This window comes from Loxodonta africana, chromosome 18 (genome assembly GCF_030014295.1).
Source record: "Loxodonta africana isolate mLoxAfr1 chromosome 18, mLoxAfr1.hap2, whole genome shotgun sequence".
Lineage (NCBI taxonomy): Eukaryota > Metazoa > Chordata > Mammalia > Proboscidea > Elephantidae > Loxodonta > Loxodonta africana.
The window spans coordinates 964,945-992,214 of record NC_087359.1 but is presented as its reverse complement, the minus strand read 5'-3'; positions in this window follow the sequence as shown (position 1 = coordinate 992,214).

Genomic DNA, 27,270 nt, shown 5'->3' with positions numbered 1-27,270 from the left:
AGTCGAATCAAGTCGAATCGAGCCAAATGGAGAAGAAACAAGGCAAATCGCGTTGAATCCCCTCAAACCAATTCCAGTCAATTAGGGTAGGGTAGAGTAAAATAGTGTTGAGTGGAGTAGAATGCTGTGCAACGCAATCGAATGGAGTCGAAAAGAGTAGAAAAGAGCCGAATAGTGCTGAAGAGGGCCGAAGAGGGCCGAATCGAGCTGAATTGAGCCAAATCCAGCAAATCGAGCCTAATGGAGCCCAATTGAGCCGAACCCAGCTGAATCGACACTATTCGAGCCAAAGGGAGCCGAATGGACATGAATCGAACCAGTTCGACCTGAATCGTGTCCAAATTCATGGAATCGAATTGAACAGATTAGAGTAGGGGAGGTTCGGGTATGGCAGGGTGGAATAGAGTAGAGTAGCATAGAATAAAACAGAAGAGAATAGAAGAGAACAGAACAGTACAGAACGAATACAGAAAACAGTAGGCTAGAGTAGCGTAGAGGGAAACAGAGTAGAGTAGAATAGATTCGAACAGAGCTAAATAGAGCCAAACTGAGCCGAATCGTGTCCAAATGGGTTGAATCCAAGCCAATCAAATGGACTAGAATAGATTAGAGTTGGGTAGCATAGGGTAGGGTAGAATAGAGTAGAATAGAACAGAACAGAATAGGAAGAATAAAGAAAATAGAGAAGAGTAGACTAGAGTACGACAGAGTAGGCTAGTGTATAATAGGGTAGACTCGAATACAGCTGAATAGAGCCGAATGGAGTCGAAATGAGAGGAATCACGTCTAATCGATTCGAGTAAATTAGAGTGGTGTAGGATAGAGTAGAGCAGAACAGTGTAGAATGGTGTGGAATAAATAGAATGGAGTCAAATAGAGACGAAAAGAGTAGAGAAGAGTCGAATAGAGCAGAATAGGGCCGAAAGAGGCCGAATTGAGCAGAATCGAAGCAATTCAAGCCAAACGAGCTGAATAGAGCCAAATCGAATCGAATCGAGCTGATTCAAGCTTAATCACCTCAAATCCCGTTCAATGTATCCAATCCAATCCAAACGTCTAGATTAGAGAAGGGGAGGGGAGGGTGGAATAGAATAGAGTAGAGTAGACTAGAAGGGATCAGAACAGAATAGAAGGAATAGAATAGAGTAGAAAAGAGTAGGGTCGAATAGACTCGAATAGGCCAAATAGAGATGAATAGAGAAAACAGAGCTGAATGGAGCCGAATAGAGACGTAAAAGAGCCATATAGAGCCAATTCGCACCTAATCGAGCTGAATCAAGCAGAATCACGCCGACTGTCACTGAATAGCGTCGAATCACATCGAATCACGTCGAATCGCATCAAATCACATCGTTTTGTGTCGGACCGGGTCGAATCGCTTCGGATCGCATCGGATTGCATCGAATGTCGTCGAATCACGACGAATCACGTCCCATCACGTCCAATAACTTCGAATTGCGCCCAATCTCCTAGAATTCTGCTGAATCACGTCGAATCGTATGGAATCTCGTCTAATCTCTTTGAATCCCGTCAAATGCCTTCGGACCTTGTCGAATCCCGTCAAATCCTGTCAAATCGCGTCGAAGTGAATCCAATTGAATCAAATAGATTCAAGTAGGGTGGGTTTGGGTGGGGTGCAGTAGGGTTGGGTAGGGTAGGATAGAACAGAGTACAACAGAATAGGAGAGAACGGAACAGAAGAGAAAGAATCCAGCAGAATAGAATAGAGTAGAAAAGAGTCAGATAGTGCAGAACATAGCCGAATTGAGGCGAATGGAGACAAAACAAGATGAATCGCGTTGAATCGCTTCGAATCGGGTCAAATCGAATCCATTGGAATAGATTAGGGTAGAGAAGGGTAGACGAGAATAGAGGAGAATAGAGCAGAATGGTGTGGCATGGATTAGAACGGAGCCGACTAGAGACGAATAGAGTAGAAAAGAGTCGAATAGAGCAGAGTTGGGCCGAGTAGGGCCAAAGAAGGCCTAATCGAGCAGAATGCAGCAGAATCGATGCCATTGGAGCTGAATGGAGCAAAATGGAGCCCAATCGAACCGACTCGAAGCGAATTGATCTGGTTCAAGCCTAATCGGGTCGAGTGGCGTGAAAATGCGATGACTCGAACAGAATCAAAGATTAGAGAAGGGAGGGGAGCGGCTGGGAGGGTAGAACAGAATAGAACAGTACATAATGGAAGGAACAGAATATAGCACAGTACGGTAGAGCAGAGAAGAGTAAAGTAGAGAAGAGTAGAGTCGAATAGAGTGAAATAGTGCAGAATAGAGCCAATTCTAGCCGAATCGAGCCCAATGGAAACAAAACGTGATGAATCGCGTCGAATAGCGTCCAATCGAATCCATTAGAATAGATTAGGGTAGGGTAGGGTAGAAGAGAATAGAGTAGAATCGAGTCGGATGGAGTTGCATAGAGAAAACTAGAGTAGAAAAGAGTCGAATCGAGCCGAATAAGGCTGAACCAAGTCGAATTGAGTTGAAACAAGCTGAATCGAAGCGATTCAAGCCAAATCGAGCTGAATCGAGCTGATGGTGCCGAATGAGCCGATTCAAGCATCATCGCGTCCCATCACATTGAAATGCTTTGAATCGAATCCAATCGAATAGATTCGAAAAGGTTAGGGTAGGGTGGTTTTTGATTGGGTAGACTAGGGTAGACGAAAGCAGACTAGAGTAGAGTAGACAAGAGACGTCTAGAGTAGTAGCCTAGACAAGACAGCTGGACTAGTCAGACTAGTGGTATAGATCAGTAGGCTAGACAACTAGCCTTGAAGAGTACCCTTGCCTTGACAAGTACCCTCCATTCTGAATCTGAACTACTCCCCTTGCCTTAACTAGTATCCTGAACTAGTAGCCTTGTCTGAACTAGTACCCTTAACTAGTGGCCTTGCCTTAAGTAATAGTCTTAATGTCTACCCTTGCCTTACCAGTACCCTGAACTAGTAACCCTGCCTTATCTAGTCCCCTGGCCTTCACCAGTAGCCTTAACTAGTCCCCTGGCCTTCACTAGTACCCTTGCCTCAACTAGTACCCTTAACTAGTACCCTCGCATTAACTAGTAGTCTTAACTAGTACCTGGCTTTCTCAGTCCCCATAAGTCCTACCCTGGCCTTAACCAGCTGACTTAACTGGTACCCTGGTCTTAACTAGTAGTATTCACTTGTATCCTTGAATCCACTGGTAGCCTAAACTAGTAGTCTTGCCTTAAGTAGTAGCCTACACTTGTACCTTGCCTTAACTAGTACTCTTAACTAGTACAGCGGCCATAACGAGTAGCCTGAACTAGTAGCCTTGTCAGAATTAGTCCCCTGAACTAGTAGCCTTGCTTTAAGTAATAGTCTTAATGTCTGCCCTTGCCTTACTAGTACCCTTAACTAGTAGCCAAGCCCTAACTACTACCCCAACTAGTAGCCTTGCCTTAGCCAGTAACCTTGCCTTAACCAGTTGCCTTAACTAGTAACCTGGCCTTAACTAGAAGTATCAACTTGTAAACTTGCATCAAAGAGTGGCCTTAACTAGTACTCTTGCCTTAAGTAGTGGCCTGAACTCGTACTCGTGCCTTAGCTAGTACTCTTAACTACTACAGTGCCCCTAACTCGTATCCTGAACTAGTAGCCTTCTCTAAACTAGTACCCTTAACTAGTAGCCTTGGCTTAACTAGTACCCTGGCCTTCTCCAGTAGCCTGAACTAAGACCCTGGCCTTCACTGGCAGCCTTAACTAGTACCCTTAACTAGTACCCTCGCATTCACTAGTAGTCTGAACTAGTACCCTGGCCGTATCAGTACCCAGAACTACTACCCTTGCCGTAACCACTTGCCTTAAGTAGTACCCTGGCCTGAACTAGTAGTATTCACTTGTAATCTTGCATCAACTAGTAGCCTTAAGTAGTACTCTTGCCTTAAGCAGTGGCCTTAATTTGTACCTTGCCTTAACTAGCAGCCTTAACTAGCACCCGTGCCTTTACTAGTACTCTCAACTAGTACAGTGCCCCTAACTAGTATCCTGACCTGGTAGCCTTGTCCTAAGTAGTACCCTTAACTAGGAGCCTTGCCTTAAGGAAGAGTCTTAGTGGCTACCCTTGCCTCAACAAGTACCCTTAACTAGTACCCTTGCATTAACTAGTAGTCTTAACTAGTAGCCTGGCCTTATCAGTACCCATAACTACTACCCTTGCCTTAACCAGTGGCCTTACCTAGCAACCTGGACTTAGCCAGTAGTATTAACATGTACCCTTGCATCCACTAGTAGACAACACTAGTACTCTTGCCTGAAGTAGTGGCCTTAACTCGTTCCTTGCCTTACTAGTAGCCTTAACTAGTACTCTTAACTAGTACAGTGGCCCTAACTAGTATTCTGAACTAGAAGCCTTGTGGTAACTAGTACCCTTAACGAGTCGCCTTGCCTTAAGGAACAGTCTTAACGTCTACTCTTGTCTTACTAGTCCTCTTAACTAGTAGCCAAACCTTAACTAGTACCCTGAAGTAGTAGCCTTGCATGGACTAGTAGCCCAGGCTTAACTAGTACCCTGGCCGTCACTAGGACCCTTGCCTCCACTAGTACCCTGGCATGAACTAGTAGTCTTAACTAGTACCCTGGCCTTATGTCTACCCATGACTACTACCCTTGCCTTGACCAGTTGCCTTAACTAGTACCCTGGCCTTCATTAGTAGTATGAACTTGTACCCTTGCATCAACTAGTAGCCTAAACTAATACGCTTGCCTGAAGTAGTAGCCTTCACTTGTACCTTGCCTTCCTAGTAGCCTTAACTAGTACCCGTCCATTAACTAGTACTCTTAACTAGTACACTGGCCCTAACTAGGAGCCTGAACTAGTCCCCTTGCCTTAGGTAGTCCCTTCTCGAAACTAGTACCCTTATTGAGTACCCCTATGGAGTAGGGTATGGTACAGTAGCGTGTCATAAGGTAGGGTAGCATACGGTAGAACAGAGAAAACAGAATCCAATAGAATAGAAGAGGATAAGTCAGGATAGCTTAGTTTCGTGTAGGGTATGGTAGAATAGCATAGGATGGAGTAGAGAAAAGAAAACGAGAATCCAATAAAACAGAATTGAAAAGAAGAGACTAGATGAGGAAAGACTAGGGCGGGATAGGGTTCTGTCGAATAGAAGAGCGTAGAATGGTGTGGAATGGAGTCAAATGCAGTCAAACCGAGATGAATAGACTAGAAAAGAGTTGAATAGAGCGGAATAGCACCGAATAGGGACATCTAGGGCTGAGTCGAGCCCAATCGAGCCCAATCAAGTCAAATCGACCAGATTCGAGCTGAATGGAGCCGAATGGAGCTGGAATGAGCCAAATAGAGACCAAGAAAATGAGCCAAGCTAGATCGAGCCAAATCGCACCTAATCGCATCCTATTGCATCGAATCTCGTCGAAGTCCATCCAATCCCACCAAAACCCATCGAATCTCATGAAATCTCACCGAATCCCGTCCAATTGTGTCCAATCGGGTCGAACTGAATGCAATCGAATTCAATAGAATGGCTTAGAGTAGTGTAGGTTAGGCTGGGATTCAATAGGGTAGGGCACAGAGGAATAGACTAGAGAAGCATAGAGTAGAAGAGAAGAGAATACAAAGGGTAGAATGGAGTAGAGTGGAGTAGAGTAGAATAGTCAGAGTCGAGTAGTGCAGAATAGAGATGAATAGATCCAATTCGAGCTGAATCGAGTCGAATGGAGAGGAAATGAGACAAATCTCAATGAATCGAATAGATTAGAGTAGGGTGGGGGAGAAGAGAATAGAATAGTGTAGAATGGAGTCGAACAGAGTAGAATGGTGTGGAATGGAGTCGAATGGAGCCAAATAGAGACGAATAAAGTAGAAAAGAGTTGAATAGAGCTGAACAGGGCCGGATAAGTTTGGATCGAGCCTAATGATGTTGAATCGAGCAGAATCGAGCCAAATTGACCCGATTCAAGCCAAATCGAGCTAAATCAAGCCAATTCAAGCCTAATCCCATGGAATCGCCTTGAAAGGCATTGAATCGAATAGATGAGAGTAGAGGAGGGTAGAGTAGGAGGGGTTAGACTAGAACAGAACAGAACACAAGAGAAAGAATCGAATAGAATGAAGTAGAGACGAGTACAGTAGAATCGAGTCCAATAGAGTTGAATAGAGCCAAAGAGAGCTGAATGCAGCCGAATCCACCAAATTCGAGGTGAATCGAGAAGAATCATGTCGAATCGCGTTGAAAAGTGTCGAATCCAATCCAATAGTTTAGTGTAGGGCAGGTAAGATGAGGGTAGGGTAGGGTAGAAAAGAATAGATTAGAATAGACCAGAAAGAATAGAGAAGAGTAGACTAGAGTCAAATAGAGTCAAATCCTGCCGAAAAGAGGAGAAGAGAAGAGAATGCAAAGAGTAGAATGGAGTAGAGTTGAGTGGAGTAAAATAGTCAGAGTTGAATAGTGCAGAATATAGATGAACAGATTCAATTCGAGCTGAATCGAGTCGAATGGAGAGGAAAAGAGACAAATCGCGATGAATCGAATCAATTCCAATAGATTAGAGTAGCGCAGAGTAGAACAGAATAGAATAGAGTAGAATAGTGTAGAATGGAGTCGAACAGAGTAGAATGGTGTGAAATGGTGTTGAATGGAGCCAAATAGAGACGAATGAATTAGAAAAGTGTTGCCTAGAGCCGAACAGGGCCGAATAAGGTTGGAACGAGCCTAATTATGCTGAATCGAGCCGAATGGAGCCGAATTGACCCAATTCAAGGCAAATAGAGCTAAATCAAGGCGATTCAAGCCTAATGACATGGACTTGCGTTCAGATGCATAGAATCGAATCGAAGCGATTAGAGTAGAGTAGGGTAGGAGGGGTTAGAGTAGAACACAACCGAAACAATAGAATACAATTAAGTAGAGACGAGTAGAATAGAACAGAGTCTAATAGAGTTGCATAGAGCCGAACAGAGCTGAATGCAGCTGAATCGACCAAATTCTAGGTAAATCGAGACGAATCATGTTGAACCTGGTTGAAATGTGTCGAATCAAATCAAATAGATCAGTGTAGGGCACGTAAGGTTAGGGTAGGGTAGGGTAGAATAGAATAGAGTAGAATAGAACAGAACAGAAAGAATAGAGTAGACTAGAGTCAAATAGAATCGAATAGTGCCGAAAAGACAAAATAGAGCGGAAAAGAGCCGATCAGAACCGAATCGAGCTGATGGCGCGGAAAGGAGCTGAATCGAGCTGACATGACCCAAGTCAGGTTGAACCCCGTTCAAGAGTGTTGACTAGAATAGACGAGATTAGAGTAGGGTAAGTTAGGGCAGGGTAGGCTAGAATAGAATGCAGTAGCACAGAACAGGATAGAACAGAACAGAACTGAAAGAATAGAATAGGGTCAAGTACTGTAGAGGAGAGAAGAGTAGAGAAGAATAGAGCTGAATATTGCCAAATAGAGCCAAATACAGCCATATAGAGCCAAAAAGAGCCGAAGCGATAGAAATCAAGACGAATCGAGCCGAATCCTGTGGAATCATGCTGGATCGCGTCGAATCCCGTTGAATTGCATTGAATCCCATCCATTCAAGTCCAATCAAATTGAATCGATTAGAATAGACTAGAGAAGGGTAGAGTACAAGACAATAGAATAGAGAAGAATACAGTCGGATGGTGTAGAATGGAGTTGAGAAGAGATAATAGAGTTGAGTAGACTCATAGAGCCATATAGAGTTGAATAGAGCCTATTCAAGCTGAATAGAGCTGACCAGGGCGAAATGGAGCCGATTAGAACTGAATCGAAACGATTGGAGCCCAAGAGGGATGAATGGAGTGCAACGGAGCCGATTGGAGCCGAATCGCATCGAAATGCGTGGAATCGAATCCAGTGGAATAGATTGGAGTAGGGTTGGTTAAAATAGAGTAGAATAGAATTGAACACAGTAAAAGAGAATAAAAAGAATACAAGAGAATCGAGTCCAAAAGGTTAGAGCAGAGCAGAATAGCGTAGAGTAGAACAGAGTCGAATCAAGTCGAATCGAGCCAAATGGAGAAGAAACAAGGCAAATCGCGTTGAATCCCCTCAAACCAATTCCAGTCAATTAGGGTAGGGTAGAGTAAAATAGTGTTGAGTGGAGTAGAATGCTGTGCAACGCAATCGAATGGAGTCGAAAAGAGTAGAAAAGAGCCGAATAGTGCTGAAGAGGGCCGAATCGAGCTGAATTGAGCCAAATCCAGCAAATCGAGCCTAATGGAGCCCAATTGAGCCGAACCCAGCTGAATCGACACTATTCGAGCCAAAGGGAGCCGAATGGACATGAATCGAACCAGTTCGACCTGAATCGTGTCCAAATTCATGGAATCGAATTGAACAGATTAGAGTAGGGGAGGTTCGGGTATGGCAGGGTGGAATAGAGTAGAGTAGCATAGAATAAAACAGAAGAGAATAGAAGAGAACAGAACAGTACAGAACGAATACAGAAAACAGTAGGCTAGAGTAGCGTAGAGGGAAACAGAGTAGAGTAGAATAGATTCGAACAGAGCTAAATAGAGCCAAACTGAGCCGAATCGTGTCCAAATGGGTTGAATCCAAGCCAATCAAATGGACTAGAATAGATTAGAGTTGGGTAGCATAGGGTAGGGTAGAATAGAGTAGAATAGAACAGAACAGAATAGGAAGAATAAAGAAAATAGAGAAGAGTAGACTAGAGTACGACAGAGTAGGCTAGTGTATAATAGGGTAGACTCGAATACAGCTGAATAGAGCCGAATGGAGTCGAAATGAGAGGAATCACGTCTAATCGATTCGAGTAAATTAGAGTGGTGTAGGATAGAGTAGAGCAGAACAGTGTAGAATGGTGTGGAATAAATAGAATGGAGTCAAATAGAGACGAAAAGAGTAGAGAAGAGTCGAATAGAGCAGAATAGGGCCGAAAGAGGCCGAATTGAGCAGAATCGAAGCAATTCAAGCCAAACGAGCTGAATAGAGCCAAATCGAATCGAATCGAGCTGATTCAAGCTTAATCACCTCAAATCCCGTTCAATGTATCCAATCCAATCCAAACGTCTAGATTAGAGAAGGGGAGGGGAGGGTGGAATAGAATAGAGTAGAGTAGACTAGAAGGGATCAGAACAGAATAGAAGGAATAGAATAGAGTAGAAAAGAGTAGGGTCGAATAGACTCGAATAGGCCAAATAGAGACGAATAGAGAAAACAGAGCTGAATGGAGCCGAATAGAGACGTAAAAGAGCCATATAGAGCCAATTCGCACCTAATCGAGCTGAATCAAGCAGAATCACGCCGACTGTCACTGAATAGCGTCGAATCACATCGAATCACGTCGAATCGCATCAAATCACATCGTTTTGTGTCGGACCGGGTCGAATCGCTTCGGATCGCATCGGATTGCATCGAATGTCGTCGAATCACGACGAATCACGTCCCATCACGTCCAATAACTTCGAATTGCGCCCAATCTCCTAGAATTCTGCTGAATCACGTCGAATCGTATGGAATCTCGTCTAATCTCTTTGAATCCCGTCAAATGCCTTCGGACCTTGTCGAATCCCGTCAAATCCTGTCAAATCGCGTCGAAGTGAATCCAATTGAATCAAATAGATTCAAGTAGGGTGGGTTTGGGTGGGGTGCAGTAGGGTTGGGTAGGGTAGGATAGAACAGAGTACAACAGAATAGGAGAGAACGGAACAGAAGAGAAAGAATCCAGCAGAATAGAATAGAGTAGAAAAGAGTCAGATAGTGCAGAACATAGCCGAATTGAGGCGAATGGAGACAAAACAAGATGAATCGCGTTGAATCGCTTCGAATCGGGTCAAATCGAATCCATTGGAATAGATTAGGGTAGAGAAGGGTAGACGAGAATAGAGGAGAATAGAGCAGAATGGTGTGGCATGGATTAGAACGGAGCCGACTAGAGACGAATAGAGTAGAAAAGAGTCGAATAGAGCAGAGTTGGGCCGAGTAGGGCCAAAGAAGGCCTAATCGAGCAGAATGCAGCAGAATCGATGCCATTGGAGCTGAATGGAGCAAAATGGAGCCCAATCGAACCGACTCGAAGCGAATTGATCTGGTTCAAGCCTAATCGGGTCGAGTGGCGTGAAAATGCGATGACTCGAACAGAATCAAAGATTAGAGAAGGGAGGGGAGCGGCTGGGAGGGTAGAACAGAATAGAACAGTACATAATGGAAGGAACAGAATATAGCACAGTACGGTAGAGCAGAGAAGAGTAAAGTAGAGAAGAGTAGAGTCGAATAGAGTGAAATAGTGCAGAACAGAGCCAATTCTAGCCGAATCGAGCCCAATGGAAACAAAACGTGATGAATCGCGTCGAATAGCGTCCAATCGAATCCATTAGAATAGATTAGGGTAGGGTAGGGTAGAAGAGAATAGAGTAGAATCGAGTCGGATGGAGTTGCATAGAGAAAACTAGAGTAGAAAAGAGTCGAATCGAGCCGAATAAGGCTGAACCAAGTCGAATTGAGTTGAAACAAGCTGAATCGAAGCGATTCAAGCCAAATCGAGCTGAATCGAGCTGATGGTGCCGAATGAGCCGATTCAAGCATCATCGCGTCCCATCACATTGAAATGCTTTGAATCGAATCCAATCGAATAGATTCGAAAAGGTTAGGGTAGGGTGGTTTTTGATTGGGTAGACTAGGGTAGACGAAAGCAGACTAGAGTAGAGTAGACAAGAGACGTCTAGAGTAGTAGCCTAGACAAGACAGCTGGACTAGTCAGACTAGTGGTATAGATCAGTAGGCTAGACAACTAGCCTTGAAGAGTACCCTTGCCTTGACAAGTACCCTCCATTCTGAATCTGAACTACTCCCCTTGCCTTAACTAGTATCCTGAACTAGTAGCCTTGTCTGAACTAGTACCCTTAACTAGTGGCCTTGCCTTAAGTAATAGTCTTAATGTCTACCCTTGCCTTACCAGTACCCTGAACTAGTAACCCTGCCTTATCTAGTCCCCTGGCCTTCACCAGTAGCCTTAACTAGTCCCCTGGCCTTCACTAGTACCCTTGCCTCAACTAGTACCCTTAACTAGTACCCTCGCATTAACTAGCAGTCTTAACTAGTACCTGGCTTTCTCAGTCCCCATAAGTCCTACCCTGGCCTTAACCAGCTGACTTAACTGGTACCCTGGTCTTAACTAGTAGTATTCACTTGTATCCTTGAATCCACTGGTAGCCTAAACTAGTAGTCTAGCCTTAAGTAGTAGCCTACACTTGTACCTTGCCTTAACTAGTACTCTTAACTAGTACAGCGGCCATAACGAGTAGCCTGAACTAGTAGCCTTGTCAGAATTAGTCCCCTGAACTAGTAGCCTTGCTTTAAGTAATAGTCTTAATGTCTGCCCTTGCCTTACTAGTACCCTTAACTAGTAGCCAAGCCCTAACTACTACCCCAACTAGTAGCCTTGCCTTAGCCAGTAACCTTGCCTTAACCAGTTGCCTTAACTAGGACCCTGGCCTTAACTAGAAGTATCAACTTGTAAACTTGCATCAAAGAGTGGCCTTAACTAGTACTCTTGCCTTAAGTAGTGGCCTGAACTCGTACTCGTGCCTTAGCTAGTACTCTTAACTACTACAGTGCCCCTAACTCGTATCCTGAACTAGTAGCCTTCTCTAAACTAGTACCCTTAACTAGTAGCCTTGCCTTAACTAGTACCCTGGCCTTCTCCAGTAGCCTGAACTAAGACCCTGGCCTTCACTGGCAGCCTTAACTAGTACCCTTAACTAGTACCCTCGCATTCACTAGTAGTCTGAACTAGTACCCTGGCCGTATCAGTACCCAGAACTACTACCCTTGCCGTAACCACTTGCCTTAAGTAGTACCCTGGCCTGAACTAGTAGTATTCACTTGTAATCTTGCATCAACTAGTAGCCTTAAGTAGTACTCTTGCCTTAAGCAGTGGCCTTAATTTGTACCTTGCCTTAACTAGCAGCCTTAACTAGCACCCGTGCCTTTACTAGTACTCTCAACTAGTACAGTGCCCCTAACTAGTATCCTGACCTGGTAGCCTTGTCCTAAGTAGTACCCTTAACTAGGAGCCTTGCCTTAAGGAAGAGTCTTAGTGGCTACCCTTGCCTCAACAAGTACCCTTAACTAGTACCCTTGCATTAACTAGTAGTCTTAACTAGTAGCCTGGCCTTATCAGTACCCATAACTACTACCCTTGCCTTAACCAGTGGCCTTACCTAGCAACCTGGACTTAGCCAGTAGTATTAACATGTACCCTTGCATCCACTAGTAGACAACACTAGTACTCTTGCCTGAAGTAGTGGCCTTAACTCGTTCCTTGCCTTACTAGTAGCCTTAACTAGTACTCTTAACTAGTACAGTGGCCCTAACTAGTATTCTGAACTAGAAGCCTTGTGGTAACTAGTACCCTTAACGAGTCACCTTGCCTTAAGGAACAGTCTTAACGTCTACCCTTGCCTTACTAGTCCTCTTAACTAGTAGCCAAACCTTAACTAGTACCCTGAAGTAGTAGCCTTGCATGGACTAGTAGCCCAGGCTTAACTAGTACCCTGGCCGTCACTAGGACCCTTGCCTCCACTAGTACCCTGGCATGAACTAGTAGTCTTAACTAGTACCCTGGCCTGATGGCTACCCATGACTACTACCCTTGCCTTGACCAGTTGCCTTAACTAGTACCCTGGCCTTCATTAGTAGTATGAACTTGTACCCTTGCATCAACTAGTAGCCTAAACTAATACGCTTGCCTGAAGTAGTAGCCTTCACTTGTACCTTGCCTTCCTAGTAGCCTTAACTAGTACCCGTCCATTAACTAGTACTCTTAACTAGTACACTGGCCCTAACTAGGAGCCTGAACTAGTCCCCTTGCCTTAGGTAGTCCCTTCTCGAAACTAGTACCCTTATTGAGTACCCCTATGGAGTAGGGTATGGTACAGTAGCGTGTCATAAGGTAGGGTAGCATACGGTAGAACAGAGAAAACAGAATCCAATAGAATAGAAGAGGATAAGTCAGGATAGCTTAGTTTCGTGTAGGGTATGGTAGAGTAGCATAGGATGGAGTAGAGAAAAGAGAAAACGAGAATCCAATAAAACAGAATTGAAAAGAAGAGACTAGATGAGGAAAGACTAGGGCGGGATAGGGTTCTGTCGAATAGAAGAGCGTAGAATGGTGTGGAATGGAGTCAAATGCAGTCAAACCGAGATGAATAGACTAGAAAAGAGTTGAATAGAGCGGAATAGCACCGAATAGGGACATCTAGGGCTGAGTCGAGCCCAATCGAGCCCAATCGAGCCCAATCAAGTCAAATCGACCAGATTCGAGCTGAATGGAGCCGAATGGAGCTGGAATGAGCCAAATAGAGACCAAGAAAATGAGCCAAGCTAGATCGAGCCAAATCGCACCTAATCGCATCCTATTGCATCGAATCTCGTCGAAGTCCATCCAATCCCACCAAAACCCATCGAATCTCATGAAATCTCACCGAATCCCGTCCAATTGTGTCCAATCGGGTCGAACTGAATGCAATCGAATTCAATAGAACGGCTTAGAGTAGTGTAGGTTAGGCTGGGATTCAATAGGGTAGGGCACAGAGGAATAGACTAGAGAAGCATAGAGTAGAAGAGAAGAGAATACAAAGGGTAGAATGGAGTAGAGTGGAGTAGAGTAGAATAGTCAGAGTCGAGTAGTGCAGAATAGAGATGAATAGATCCAATTCGAGCTGAATCGAGTCGAATGGAGAGGAAATGAGACAAATCTCAATGAATCGAATAGATTAGAGTAGGGTGGGGGAGAAGAGAATAGAATAGTGTAGAATGGAGTCGAACAGAGTAGAATGGTGTGGAATGGAGTCGAATGGAGCCAAATAGAGACGAATAAAGTAGAAAAGAGTTGAATAGAGCTGAACAGGGCCGGATAAGTTTGGATCGAGCCTAATGATGCTGAATCGAGCAGAATCGAGCCAAATTGACCCGATTCAAGCCAAATCGAGCTAAATCAAGCCAATTCAAGCCTAATCCCATGGAATCGCCTTGAAAGGCATTGAATCGAATAGATTAGAGTAGAGGAGGGTAGAGTAGGAGGGGTTAGACTAGAACAGAACAGAACACAAGAGAAAGAATCGAATAGAATGAAGTAGAGACGAGTACAGTAGAATCGAGTCCAACAGAGTTGAATAGAGCCAAAGAGAGCTGAATGCAGCCGAATCCACCAAATTCGAGGTGAATCGAGAAGAATCATGTCGAATCGCGTTGAAAAGTGTCGAATCCAATCCAATAGTTTAGTGTAGGGCAGGTAAGATGAGGGTAGGGTAGGGTAGAAAAGAATAGATTAGAATAGACCAGAAAGAATAGAGAAGAGTAGACTAGAGTCAAATAGAGTCAAATCCTGCCGAAAAGAGGAGAAGAGAAGAGAATGCAAAGAGTAGAATGGAGTAGAGTTGAGTGGAGTAAAATAGTCAGAGTTGAATAGTGCAGAATATAGATGAACAGATTCAATTCGAGCTGAATCGAGTCGAATGGAGAGGAAAAGAGACAAATCGCGATGAATCGAATCAATTCCAATAGATTAGAGTAGCGCAGAGTAGAACAGAATAGAATAGAGTAGAATAGTGTAGAATGGAGTCGAACAGAGTAGAATGGTGTGAAATGGTGTTGAATGGAGCCAAATAGAGACGAATGAATTAGAAAAGTGTTGCCTAGAGCCGAACAGGGCCGAATAAGGTTGGAACGAGCCTAATTATGCTGAATCGAGCCGAATGGAGCCGAATTGACCCAATTCAAGGCAAATAGAGCTAAATCAAGGCGATTCAAGCCTAATGACATGGACTTGCGTTCAGATGCATAGAATCGAATCGAAGCGATTAGAGTAGAGTAGGGTAGGAGGGGTTAGAGTAGAACACAACCGAAACAATAGAATACAATTAAGTAGAGACGAGTAGAATAGAACAGAGTCTAATAGAGTTGCATAGAGCCGAACAGAGCTGAATGCAGCTGAATCGACCAAATTCTAGGTAAATCGAGACGAATCATGTTGAACCGGATTGAAATGTGTCGAATCAAATCAAATAGATCAGTGTAGGGCACGTAAGGTTAGGGTAGGGTAGGGTAGAATAGAATAGAGTAGAATAGAACAGAACAGAAAGAATAGAGTAGACTAGAGTCAAATAGAATCGAATAGTGCCGAAAAGACAAAATAGAGCGGAAAAGAGCCGATCAGAACCGAATCGAGCTGATGGCGCGGAAAGGAGCTGAATCGAGCCGACATGACCCAAGTCAGGTTGAACCCTGTTCAAGAGTGTTGACTAGAATAGACGAGATTAGAGTAGGGTAAGTTAGGGTAGGGTAGGCTAGAATAGAATGCAGTAGCACAGAACAGGATAGAACAGAACAGAACTGAAAGAATAGAATAGGGTCAAGTACTGTAGAGGAGAGAAGAGTAGAGAAGAATAGAGCTGAATATTGCCAAATAGAGCCAAATACAGCCATATAGAGCCAAAAAGAGCCGAAGCGATAGAAATCAAGACGAATCGCGCCGAATCCTGCGGAATCATGCTGGATCGCGTCGAATCCCGTTGAATTGCATTGAATACCATCCATTCAAGTCCAATCAAATCGAATCGATTAGAATAGACTAGAGAAGGGTAGAGTACAAGACAATAGAATAGAGAAGAATACAGTCGGATGGTGTAGAATGGAGTTGAGAAGAGATAATAGAGTTGAGTAGACTCATAGAGCCATATAGAGTTGAAAAGAGCCTATTCAAGCTGAATAGAGCTGACCAGGGCGAAATGGAGCCGATTAGAACTGAATCGAACCGATTGGAGCCCAAGAGGGATGAATGGAGTGCAACGGAGCCGATTGGAGCCGAATCGCATCGAAATGCGTGGAATCGAATCCAGTGGAATAGATTGGAGTAGGGTTGGTTAAAATAGAGTAGAATAGAATTGAACACAGTAAAAGAGAATAAAAAGAATACAAGAGAATCGAGTCCAAAAGGTTAGAGCAGAGCAGAATAGCGTAGAGTAGAACAGAGTCGAATCGAGCCAAATGGAGAAGAAACAAGGCAAATCGCGTTGAATCCCCTCAAACCAATTCCAGTCAATTAGGGTAGGGTAGAGTAAAATAGTGTTGAGTGGAGTAGAATGCTGTGCAACGCAATCGAGTGGAGTCGAAAAGAGTACAAAAGAGCCGAACAGTGCTGAAGAGGGCCGAAGAGGGCCGAATCGAGCTGAATTGAGCCAAATCCAGCAAATCGAGCCTAATGGAGCCCAATTGAGCCGAACCCAGCTGAATCGACACTATTCGAGCCAAAGGGAGCCGAATGGACATGAATCGAACCAGTTCGACCTGAATCGTGTCCAAATTCATGGAATCGAATTGAACAGATTAGAGTAGGGGAGGTTCGGGTATGGCAGGGTGGAATAGAGTAGAGTAGCATAGAATAAAACAGAAGAGAATAGAAGAGAACAGAACAGTACAGAACGAATACAGAAAACAGTAGGCTAGAGTAGCGTAGAGGGAAACAGAGTAGAGTAGAATAGATTCGAACAGAGCTAAATAGAGCCAAACTGAGCCGAATCGTGTCCAAATGGGTTGAATCCAAGCCAATCAAATGGACTAGAATAGATTAGAGTTGGGTAGCATAGGGTAGGGTAGAATAGAGTGGAATAGAACAGAACAGAATAGGAAGAATAAAGAAAATAGAGAAGAGTAGACTAGAGTACGACAGAGTAGGCTAGTGTATAATAGGGTAGACTCGAATACAGCTGAATAGAGCCGAATGGAGTCGAAATGAGAGGAATCACGTCTAATCGATTCGAGTAAATTAGAGTGGTGTAGGATAGAGTAGAGCAGAACAGTGTAGAATGGTGTGGAATAAATAGAATGGAGTCAAATAGAGACGAAAAGAGTAGAGAAGAGTCGAATAGAGCAGAATAGGGCCGAAAGAGGCCGAATTGAGCAGAATCGAAGCAATTCAAGCCAAACGAGCCGAATAGAGCCAAATCGAATCGAATCGAGCTGATTCAAGCTTAATCACCTCGAATCCCGTTCAATGCATCCAATCCAATCCAAACGTCTAGATTAGAGAAGGGGAGGGGAGGGTGGAATAGAATAGAGTAGAGTAGACTAGAAGGGATCAGAACAGAATAGAAGGAATAGAATAGAGTAGAAAAGAGTAGGGTCGAATAGACTCGAACAGGCCAAATAGAGACGAATAGAGAAAACAGAGCTGAATGGAGCCGAATAGAGACGTAAAAGAGCCATATAGAGCCAATTCGCACCTAATCGAGCTGAATCAAGCAGAATCACGCCGACTGTCACTGAATAGCGTCGAATCACATCGAATCACGTCGAATCGCATCAAATCACATCGTTTTGTGTCGGACCGGGTCGAATCGCTTCGGATCGCATCGGATTGCATCGAATGTCGTCGAATCACGACGAATCACGTCCCATCACGTCCAATAACTTCGAATTGCGCCCAATCTCCTAGAATTCTGCTGAATCACGTCGAATCGTATGGAATCTCGTCTAATCTCTTTGAATCCCGTCAAATGCCTTCGGACCTTGTCGAATCCCGTCAAATCCTGTCAAATCGCGTCGAAGTGAATCCAATTGAATCAAATAGATTCAAGTAGGGTGGGTTTGGGTGGGGTGCAGTAGGGTTGGGTAGGGTAGGATAGAACAGAGTACAACAGAATAGGAGAGAACGGAACAGAAGAGAAAGAATCCAGCAGAATAGAATAGAGTAGAAAAGAGTCAGATAGTGCAGAACATAGCCGAATTGAGGCGAATGGAGACAAAACAAGATGAATCGCGTTGAATCGCTTCGAATCGGGTCAAATCGAATCCATTGGAATAGATTAGGGTAGAGAAGGGTAGACGAGAATAGAGGAGAATAGAGCAGAATGGTGTGGCATGGATTAGAACGGAGCCGACTAGAGACGAATAGAGTAGAAAAGAGTCGAATAGAGCAGAGTAAGGCCGAATAGGGCCAAAGAAGGCCTAATCGAGCAGAATGCAGCAGAATCGATGCCATTGGAGCTGAATGGAGCAAAATGGAGCCCAATCGAACCGACTCGAAGCGAATTGATCTGGTTCAAGCCTAATCGGGTCGAGTGGCGTGAAAATGCGATGACTCGAACAGAATCAAAGATTAGAGAAGGGAGGGGAGCGGCTGGGAGGGTAGAACAGAATAGAACAGTACATAATGGAAGGAACAGAATATAGCACAGTACGGTAGAGCAGAGAAGAGTAAAGTAGAGAAGAGTAGAGTCGAATAGAGTGAAATAGTGCAGAATAGAGCCAATTCTAGCCGAATCGAGCCCAATGGAAACAAAACGTGATGAATCGCGTCGAATAGCGTCCAATCGAATCCATTAGAATAGATTAGGGTAGGGTAGGGTAGAAGAGAATAGAGTAGAATCGAGTCGGATGGAGTTGCATAGAGAAAACTAGAGTAGAAAAGAGTCGAATCGAGCCGAATAAGGCTGAACCAAGTCGAATTGAGTTGAAACAAGCTGAATCGAAGCGATTCAAGCCAAATCGAGCTGAATCGAGCTGATGGTGCCGAATGAGCCGATTCAAGCATCATCGCGTCCCATCACATTGAAATGCTTTGAATCGAATCCAATCGAATAGATTCGAAAAGGTTAGGGTAGGGTGGTTTTTGATTGGGTAGACTAGGGTAGACGAAAGCAGACTAGAGTAGAGTAGACAAGAGACGTCTAGAGTAGTAGCCTAGACAAGACAGCTGGACTAGTCAGACTAGTGGTATAGATCAGTAGGCTAGACAACTAGCCTTGAAGAGTACCCTTGCCTTGACAAGTACCCTCCATTCTGAATCTGAACTACTCCCCTTGCCTTAACTAGTATCCTGAACTAGTAGCCTTGTCTGAACTAGTACCCTTAACTAGTGGCCTTGCCTTAAGTAATAGTCTTAATGTCTACCCTTGCCTTACCAGTACCCTGAACTAGTAGCCCTGCCTTAACTAGTCCCCTGGCCTTCACCAGTAGCCTTAACTAGTCCCCTGGCCTTCACTAGTACCCTTGCCTCAACTAGTACCCTTAACTAGTACCCTTGCATTAACTAGTAGTCTTAACTAGTACCTGGCTTTCTCAGTCCCCATAAGTCCTACCCTGGCCTTAACCAGCTGACTTAACTGGTACCCTGGTCTTAGCTAGTAGTATTCACTTGTATCCTTGAATCCACTGGTAGCCTAAACTAGTAGTCTAGCCTTAAGTAGTAGCCTACACTTGTACCTTGCCTTAACTAGTACTCTTAACTAGTACAGCGGCCATAACGAGTAGCCTGAACTAGTAGCCTTGTCAGAATTAGTCCCCTGAACTAGTAGCCTTGCTTTAAGTAATAGTCTTAATGTCTGCCCTTGCCTTACTAGTACCCTTAACTAGTAGCCAAGCCCTAACTACTACCCCAAGTAGTAGCCTTGCCTTAGCCAGTAACCTTGCCTTAACCAGTTGCCTTAACTAGTAACCTGGCCTTAACTAGAAGTATCAACTTGTAAACTTGCATCAAAGAGTGGCCTTAACTAGTACTCTTGCCTTAAGTAGTGGCCTGAACTCGTACTCGTGCCTTAGCTAGTACTCTTAACTACTACAGTGCCCCTAACTCGTATCCTGAACTAGTAGCCTTCTCTAAACTAGTACCCTTAACTAGTAGCCTTGGCTTAACTAGTACCCTGGCCTTCTCCAGTAGCCTGAACTAAGACCCTGGCCTTCACTGGCAGCCTTAACTAGTACCCTTAACTAGTACCCTCGCATTCACTAGTAGTCTGAACTAGTACCCTGGCCGTATCAGTACCCAGAACTACTACCCTTGCCGTAACCACTTGCCTTAAGTAGTACCCTGGCCTGAACTAGTAGTATTCACTTGTAATCTTGCATCAACTAGTAGCCTTAAGTAGTACTCTTGCCTTAAGCAGTGGCCTTAATTTGTACCTTGCCTTAACTAGCAGCCTTAACTAGCACCCGTGCCTTTACTAGTACTCTCAACTAGTACAGTGCCCCTAACTAGTATCCTGACCTGGTAGCCTTGTCCTAAGTAGTACCCTTAACTAGGAGCCTTGCCTTAAGGAAGAGTCTTAGTGGCTACCCTTGCCTCAACAAGTACCCTTAACTAGTACCCTTGCATTAACTAGTAGTCTTAACTAGTAGCCTGGCCTTATCAGTACCCATAACTACTACCCTTGCCTTAACCAGTGGCCTTACCTAGCAACCTGGACTTAGCCAGTAGTATTAACATGTACCCTTGCATCCACTAGTAGACAACACTAGTACTCTTGCCTGAAGTAGTGGCCTTAACTCGTTCCTTGCCTTACTAGTAGCCTTAACTAGTACTCTTAACTAGTACAGTGGCCCTAACTAGTATTCTGAACTAGAAGCCTTGTGGTAACTAGTACCCTTAACGAGTCACCTTGCCTTAAGGAACAGTCTTAACGTCTACCCTTGCCTTACTAGTCCTCTTAACTAGTAGCCAAACCTTAACTAGTACCCTGAAGTAGTAGCCTTGCATGGACTAGTAGCCCAGGCTTAACTAGTACCCTGGCCGTCACTAGGACCCTTGCCTCCACTAGTACCCTGGCATGAACTAGTAGTCTTAACTAGTACCCTGGCCTGATGGCTACCCATGACTACTACCCTTGCCTTGACCAGTTGCCTTAACTAGTACCCTGGCCTTCATTAGTAGTATGAACTTGTACCCTTGCATCAACTAGTAGCCTAAACTAATACGCTTGCCTGAAGTAGTAGCCTTCACTTGTACCTTGCCTTCCTAGTAGCCTTAACTAGTACCCGTCCATTAACTAGTACTCTTAACTAGTACACTGGCCCTAACTAGGAGCCTGAACTAGTCCCCTTGCCTTAGGTAGTCCCTTCTCGAAACTAGTACCCTTATTGAGTACCCCTATGGAGTAGGGTATGGTACAGTAGCGTGTCATAAGGTAGGGTAGCATACGGTAGAACAGAGAAAACAGAATCCAATAGAATAGAAGAGGATAAGTCAGGATAGCTTAGTTTCGTGTAGGGTATGGTAGAGTAGCATAGGATGGAGTAGAGAAAAGAGAAAACGAGAATCCAATAAAACAGAATTGAAAAGAAGAGACTAGATGAGGAAAGACTAGGGCGGGATAGGGTTCTGTCGAATAGAAGAGCGTAGAATGGTGTGGAATGGAGTCAAATGCAGTCAAACCGAGATGAATAGACTAGAAAAGAGTTGAATAGAGCGGAATAGCACGGAGTAGGGACATATAGGGCTGACCCGAGCCCAGCAAGCCCAGTCGAGCCAAATCAAGTCAAATCGACCAGATTCGAGCTGAATGGAGCCGAATGGAGCTGGAATGAGCCAAATAGAGACAATTGGAGGATTCCTTAGGGTTTTCTGTGTATAAGATCATGTCATCTGCAAATACAAATAATTTTACTTCTTCCTTGCCAATCCGGATGCCCTTTATTTCTTGGTCTAACCTAATTGCTCTGGCTAGACCTTCTAGCACAATGTTGAATAAGAGCGGTGATAAAGGGCATCCTTGTCTGGTTCCCGTTCTCAAGGGAAATGCTTTCAGGCTCTCTCCATTGAGAGTGATGTTGGCTGTTGGCTTTGCATAGATGCCCTTTATTATGTTGAGGAATTTTCCTTCAATTCCTATTTTGGTAAGAGTTTTTATCATAAATGGGTGTTGGACTTTGTCAAATGCCTTTTCTGCATCAATTGATACGATCATGTGGTTTTTGTCTTTTGTTTTCTTTACATGGTGGATTACATTAATGGTTTTTCTAATATTAAACCAACCTTGCATACCTGGTATAAATCACACTTGGTCGTGGTGAATTATTTTTTTGATATGTTGTTGAATTCTATCAGCTAGAATTTTGTTGAGGATGTTTGCGCCTATGTTCATGAGGGATATAGATCTGTAATTTTCTTTTTTTGTGATGTCTTTACCTGGTTTTGGTATCAGGGGTATGGTGGCTTCATGGAATGAGTTAGGTAGTATTCCGTCATTTTTTTATGCTTTGAAATACCTTTAGTAGTGGTGTTAACTCTTCTCTGAAAGTTTGGTAAAACTCTGCAGTATAGCCATCCGGGCCAGGGCTTTTTTTTGTTGGAAGTTTTTTGATTACCGTTTCAATCTCTTTTTTTGCTATGGGTCTATTTAGTTGTTCTACTTGTGATTGTGTTAGTTTAGGTTAGTAGTGTTTTTCCAGGAATTCATCCATTTCTTCTAGGTTTGCAAATTTGTTAGAGTACACTTTTTCGTAATTATCTGATATGATTCTTTTAATTTCTCTTGGGTCTGTAGTGATGTGGCCCTTCTCGTTTCTTATTCGGGTTGTTTCCTTTCCTGTATTTCTTTAGTCAGTCTAGCCAATGGTTTCTCTATTTTGTTAATTTTTTCAAAGAAGCAGCTTTTGGCTTTGTTAATTCTTTCAATTGTTTTTCTGTTCTCTAATTCATTTAGTTCAGCTCTAATTTTTATTATTTGCTTTCTTCTGGTGCCTGATGGATTCTTTTGTTGCTCACTTTCTATTTGTTGAAAATCAGTTCTCTGATTTTGGCTCTTTCTTCTTTTTGTATGTGTACATTTATCGTTATAAATTGGCCTCTGAGCATTGCTTTTGCTGTGTCCCAGAGGTTTTGATAGGAAGTATTTTCGTTCTCGTTGCATCCTATGAATTTCCTTATTCCCTCCTTAATGTCTTCTATAACCCAGTCTTTTTTCAGGAGGGTAGTGTTCAGTTTCCAAGTATTTGATTTCTTTTCCCTAGTTTTTCTGTTATTGATTTCTACTTTTTTGGCCTTGTGGTCTCAGAAGATGCTTTGTAATATTTCGATGTTTTGGATTCTGCAAAGGTTTGTTTTATGACCTAATATGTGGTCTATTTTAGTGAATGTTCCATGTGCGTTAGAAAAAAAAGTATACTTTGCAGCAGTTGGGTGGAGAGTTCTGCATAAGTCAATGAGGTCAATTTGGTTGATTGTTGTAGTTAGGTCTTCCATGTCTCTATTGAGCTTCTTACTGGCTGTCCTGTCCTTCTCCAAAAGTGGTGTGTTGAAGTCTCCTACTATAAATGTGGAGGTGTCTATCTCACTTTTCAGTTCTGTTAAAATTTGTTTTATGTATCTTGCAGCCCTGTCATTGGGTGCATAAATATTTAATATGGTTATATCTTCCTGATCAATTGTCCCTTTTATCATATGTAGTGTCCTTCTTTATCCTTTGTGGTGGATTTAAGTTTAAAGTCTATTTTGTCAGAAAATAATATATATTTTTTTTTTTAGTGTCCTTCTTTATCCTTTGTGGTGGATTTAAGTTTAAAGTCTATTTTGTCAGAAAATAATATTGGTACTCCTTTTTTGCTTATTCTTTGCTCGATATATTTTTTCCATCCTTTGAGTTTTAGTTTGTTTGTGTCTTTAAGTCTAAGGTGTGTTTCTTGTAGGCAGCATGTAGACGGATCGTGTTCCTTTATCCAGTCCGAGACTCTCTGTCTCTTTATTGGTGCATTTAGTCCATTTACATTCAGAGTAATTATAGATAAGTAAGTGTTTAGTGTTGTCATTTTGATGCCTTTTTATGTGTGTTGTTGACAATTTCATTTTTCCACTTACTTTTTGGTGCTGAGACGTTTTTCTTTGTAAATTGTGAGATTCTCATTTTCATAGTATTTGACTTTATGTTTTTTTAGTCGTTACGTTTTTCTTGGATTTTATTTTGAGTTATACCTCTTTGTGGTTACCTTAATATTTACCCCTATTTTTCTAAGTAAATACCTAACTTGTATTTTCCTATATCGCCTTGTATCCCTGTCCATATGGCAGTTATATGCCACCTGTATTTTGTCCCTCTTTTTGATTATTGTGATCTTTTACATATTGACTTCAATGATTCCCTGTTTTGAGCATTTTTTAAAATTAATCTTAATTTGTTTTTGTGATTTCCCTATTTGAGTTCATATCAGGATGTTCTGTTCTGTGACCCTGTGTTGTGCTGGTATCTGATATTATTGGTTTTCTGAACAATTTCTTTTAATATTTCTTGTAGCTTTGGTTTGGTTTTTGCAGATTCTCTAAGCTTGTGTTTATCTGTAAATATCTTAATTTCGCCTTCATATTTCAGAGAGAGTTTTGCTGGATATATGATCCTTGGCTGGCAGTTTTTCTCCTTCAGTGCTCTGTATATATCATCCCATTGTCTTCTTGCCTGCATGGTTTCTGCTGAGTAGTCTGAACTTATTCTTATTGATTCTCCCTTGAAGGAGACCTTTCTTTTCTCCCTGGCTGCTTTTAAAATTTTCTCTTTATCTTTGGTTTTGGCAAGTTTGATGATAATATGTCTTGGTGTTTTTCTTTTTGGATCAATCTTAAATGGGGTTCGATGAGCATCTTGGATAGATATCCTTTCGTCTTTCATGATGTCAGGGAGGTTTGCTGTCAGAGGATCTTCAACTATTTTCTCTGTGTTTTCTGTCCTCCCTCCCTGTTCTGGGACTCCAATCACATGCAAGTTATCCTTCTTGATAGAGTCCTACATGATTCTTAGGATTTCTTCATTTTTTTTTGTTCTTTTATCTGATTTTTTTCAGCTAAGTTGGTTTTAATTCCCTGGTCCTCCAGATTTCCCACTCTGCATTCTAATTGCTAGAGTCTGCTTCTCTGACTTCCTATTGCGTTGTCTAATTCTGTAATTTTATCCTTAATCTTTTGGGTTTCTTCATGCTGTCTCTCTATGGATTCTTGCTACTTATTAATTTTTGCACTATGTTCTTGAATAATCTTTTTGAGTTCTTCAACTGCTTTATCAGTGTGTTCCTTGGCTTTTTCTGCAGTTTGCCTTATTTCATTTCTGAGGTCATCCCAGATGTCTTGAAGCGTTCTGTAAATTAGTTTTTTATATTCTGTATCTGATAATTCCAGGATTGTATCTTCATTTGGGAAAGATTTTGTTTCTTTTGTTTGGGGGGTTATAGAAGCAGTCATGGTGTGCTTCTTTATGTGGTTTGATATCGACTGCTGTCTCCGAGCCATCACTAAGATATAAAAAAAAATTTTTTTTTAGTGATTTACTCTATATTTGCTTACTGAGTCTTATCTTGTTTTGTTTTCTTTCCATATATGTGGGTGGGCTACTAGATTGTATTGTCTTGTTTGTTGTAGCCCTTGACTTACTTATGACCTATTACCAGCTGGTTTGGACTGTTGTCATATATATATGCCTAATCTGATTTTGGGTCATCAAGTGTGTGCTGCACCCTGTCAGCTATCCATCTCGAGAAGTAGTGGTGATAGTTGTGTGCACCAGATTCTAGTAGCAGCTGGGGTTCACACTCCAGGGAAGACAGGATGCTGACAGTCTTCCCCCAAGTGTCAGTGAGGTAGGTGTGTCTGTATTCCTAAAGCACCTTGGTGGGAGGGCTCTGCAGCTGTACCTTAGGCCCCCAATGCAAGTACCTCTACTGATTGGTAGGTGTCACCCTCCTTAGACCCCTAAGGCAAGAGGCTAGGTGGTCTGGGGGGAGCTTCAGCCCTCAGCTCCCTGTTGTGGGTCAGTGAGGGCTCTGTTGTATAAGCAGAGATATCACACCTGGGAAACTTGTTTTTCCAGTAAATCCACTAAAAAAGTGAAGTCAGATCCCTATCAGAACTGCCTTTGCATTATAACTGCCACCTTGTTCCTTGTAAGGATGAAAGCCCGAGATTTGGATCATATATGCTTGTCTGGAGCTGGTTCTGTGTTTTTAGTCCAATTAGGGAAGGATTTTTGGTCTTTAGGTTTTTTGTGGTTGCTTCTCTCAGGCCGGAAGAATGGGTTAGGAAAAGACCAAAAAAAAAAAAGGCAAAGAAAAACCGCGGAGCAATTCTCCGTCTGGCTCAGGAAATTCCAAAGTTAATGAAGCTGCCTGGGAGGGGAGGGTTCAGAAAAACAGGAGAGAGTAGCGCCCCGGAATATAGCCAAAGTTGCTTATCTTGCTTGGGATGACTATTTTATCTGAGATTCCCTAGGGGCGTGTCGCCTATGTGTGCTGGCTGTGTGGAGATTGCCTCCGAGGGTCTGGCCCGCTGAAGCCGCGGTCCGATCCTCCACTGCCAGTCCAAAGCCCAGTGTCAAGTTTCCCCTGCTGGGATGCTGCAGTCCCGGCTCCAAAATCAGTCTCTGCCTCCCGGGGACTTCTCATCCCCCCAACCGCGTCACCACTCCGCCCCAGCGGACCGGCTGGGCCCCCACCCGGGGTTAGTTCAGGGGAGTAGGGCTGCTCCCCGTGTTTGCGCCATCACAAGGTGTTGTGTTCAGGTCCCCTGCGCCGAATCCTAAGCCCAGCGCCAAGGTTACCTGCCTGGGATGCTGGCTCCAGGCTCCGAAAACGGTCGCTGCTTCCCCGTAGTTGTTCGTTCTCCCTCTCTGTCACTCAGGTCAACTCTTTAAATCTGTGTTTTTTGTTCAGGGTTCATAGATTGTCATGTATGGGATCGATTCACTTGTTTTTCCGAGTCTTTGTTCCAAGAGGGATCCGAGGTAGCGTCCACCTAGTCAGCCATCTTGGCCCCCCTCTGGTTTCTTCATTTTTTTTAATTCTTTTATCTGATTTTTTTCCAGCTATATTGGTGTTAAGTCCCTGGTCCTCCAGATTTCCCACTCTGCATTCTAATTGCTCGAGTCTGCTCCTCTGACTTCCTATTGCGTTGTCTAAGTCTGTAATTTTATTCTTAATCTTTTCTGAATGCTGTCTCTCTATGGATTCTTGCAACTTATTAATTTTTCCACTATGTTCTTGAATAATCTTTTTGATTTCTTCAACTGCTTTATTAGTGTGTTCCTTGGCTTTTTCTGCAGATTGCCTTATTTCATTTCTGAGGTCATCCCTGATGTCATGAAGCATTCTGTAAATTAGTTTTTTATATTCTGTATCTGATTATTCCAGGATTGTATCTTCATTTGGGAAAGATTTTGATTCTTTAGTTTGGGGGGTTGTAGAAGCAGTCATGGTGTGCTTCTTTATGTGGTTTGATATCGACTGCTGTCTCCAAGCCATCACTTAGATATTGCAGTGATTTATTCTATATTTGCTCACTGAGACTTATCTTGTTTTGTTTCTTTCAATGTACGTAGATGGGCTACTAGATTGCTCTGTCTTGATTGTTGTAGCCCTTGACTCACTTATGACCTATTACCAGCTGGTTTGGGCTGTTACCAGATATATATGCCTGAGTCCATTCACTATTCTTGAGTAGAATCTGATTTTGGGTCATCAAGTGTGTGATGCACCCTGTC